The sequence below is a fragment of the Eumetopias jubatus genome, unplaced genomic scaffold, assembly GCF_037043125.1.
Source record: "Eumetopias jubatus isolate StellerSeaLion01/CBP00866 unplaced genomic scaffold, mEumJub1_p1.0 scaffold_8, whole genome shotgun sequence".
NCBI lineage: Eukaryota > Metazoa > Chordata > Mammalia > Carnivora > Otariidae > Eumetopias > Eumetopias jubatus.
Genome location: NW_028274814.1, coordinates 117,214,678 through 117,217,043, shown reverse-complemented (window position 1 = coordinate 117,217,043; position 2,366 = coordinate 117,214,678). Strand labels below are relative to the sequence as shown.

General features: G+C 44.1%; 1 pseudogene; it reads left to right on the top strand.

Annotated features, from left to right (window-relative positions):
- Positions 1–1,262: 1,262 nt before the first annotated feature.
- On the top strand, positions 1,263–2,124 carry LOC114210987 (heterogeneous nuclear ribonucleoprotein A1-like; annotated as a pseudogene).
- Positions 2,125–2,366: the final 242 nt, after the last annotated feature.

Sequence of the window (2,366 nt, the reverse complement as noted above, 5' to 3'; positions counted from 1 at the left end):
CATTATTTAGATTTTTCAAATTTTCTATATGTATTGAGTATACACCTCTGTATTCTTGACTTAAACTTTAGAAAAAGGCATTCAAATTGAAATGTAGAATTTGGCTTAATAGAATCTTTAAATGCTAATCAAAAGAATATTAGATATTGAGTTTCCCTATTCCTTTGAGAAAACATTCTCATTATTAATCTACAATCACTTTATCCTGAGGGCATGATATAAATCCCATTGTAAAAGTGTCCCAAAAAGGTCACGCCTAACTAAGGAAGCCTGAATCTTACAGAGTTAGATGAGAGCTAGGCATTAAACATGGTACCAAAGCCAGGGGGTAGTGACTTGAGAAACAGGCTCACAGGTACAAGACTAAGTACCAGGTTAGAAGGGGCATGGGCAGGAGGGATTATTACTAGACAAAAGGCCCAAACCAAATGTCCAAATCAGCTATTTCCTAGTGTAAGAGTGGTCCAGCTGCTGCCATGGTTTGAGTCTTCGTGGACAGAATTGGGGCAGCGTATCCTCCCTAAAACATCCAAGAGTGGGTACTTGCTGAGAGGTAAGTTCAAGCAAATGTTCTTGAAGAGTTCCGAGTAGCAAGCCAGGTAACCAAGATCAGTGCAGTTCCAGTGGTCCAGCCCTAGCATGACCTAGGGCCAGTAAAGGAGCCAGGTTAGGCCCTGGGCAATGACTGTACATGGAACTTGCCCTTTTTTTGGTTATTGAGTAGGGCTAGATAAAAGGTACAGAGTGAGAGTGGGAGAGACAGAGACCGAGAGACTGAGAGGCTGTTTCGCCCTAAGTTAGAACTTTTAAAATGTTCACTTCCTTTTTTCCCTCCCAACAAAAAACTCCCAGGACTCAAAACAGAACATAAAGCTTTCTGCCCATGGACACTGCTGAGTAAGCATCATTAAAGTCTCCCCTCCCACCATGGTCATGTCTAAGTCAGAGTCTCCCAGACCCCAAACAGCTGTGGAAGCTCTTCATCAGAGGTTTGAGCTTTGAAACAACTGATGAGAGTCTGAGGAGCCTTTTTTTAAAAAATATTTTCATTTATTTATTTGGCAGAGAGAGACACAGCGAGAGAGGGAACACAAGCAGAGGGAGTGGGAGAGGGAGAAGCAGGCTTCCCGTGGAGCAGGGAGCCTGATGTGGGGCTTGATCCCAGGACCCCTGGGATTATGACCTGAGCCTAAGGCAGATGCTTAACGACTGAGCCACCCAGGTGCCTGCTGAGGAGCCATTCTGAACAATGCAGAACGCTTATGGACTGTGTGTTCATGAAAGATCCAAACACCAAGCGCTCCAGAGGTTTTGGGTTTGTCACATATGTCACTGTGGAGGAGTGGATGCAGCCACGAATGCAAGGCCACACAAGGTGGATGAAGAGTTGTGAAACCAAAGAGGGCTGTCTCAAGAGAAGATTCTCAAAGACATGGGGCCCACTTGGCTGTGAAAAAGATTTTTGTTAGTGGCATTAAAGAAGACACAAGAACATCATCTGAGCAATTATTTTGAACAGTATGGGAAAATTGAAGTGAATGACATCATGACTGACTGGGGCAGTGACAACAAAAGAGGCCTTTGCTTTTACAACATTTGATGACCATGACTCCATACATAAGATTGTGGTTCAAAAATACCACACTGTGAATGGCCACAACTGTGAAGTAAAGAGAGCCCTGTCTAAGCAAGAGGTGGTGAGTGCTTCATCCGGCCAAAGAGGTCGAAGTAGTTCTGAAAATTTTGGTGGTGGTCATGGAGGTGGTTTTGGTGGGAATGACACCTTTGGTCATGGAGGAAACCTCAGTGGGTGAGGGGACTTTGGTGGCACTCGAGGTGGTGGTGGATATGGTGGGAGTAGGGTGGCTACAATGGATTTGGTCATGATGGAAGCAACTTTGGAGATGGCAGAAGCTACAATGATTTTAGCAACTACAATAATCAACCTTCAAAATCAACAACCTTCAAGAAGGATATTTTGGAGGCTGAAGCTCTGGCCCCTATGGTGGTGGAGGACAATACTTTGCCAAACCACAAAACCAAGGTGGCTACAGTGGTTCCAGCAGCAACAGTGGCTATGGCAATGGTAGAAGGTTTAAATTACTGCCAGGAAACAAGGCTTAGCAGGAAAGGAGAGTGAGAGAAATGACAGGGAAGCTACAGGCCACAACAGATTTGTGACCTCAGCCAAGCACAGTGGTGGCAGGACCAGCCTGCTAAAAGAAGACATGTTTTAGACAATACTCATGTGTATGGGCAAAAAAACTTGAGGATTATTCGTGATTAATTATATAACAGGTTATTTTAGTTTCTGTTCCGTGGAAGATGTAAAGCACCCCAAGAAAGGGTTTTAATGTAATTTTTTG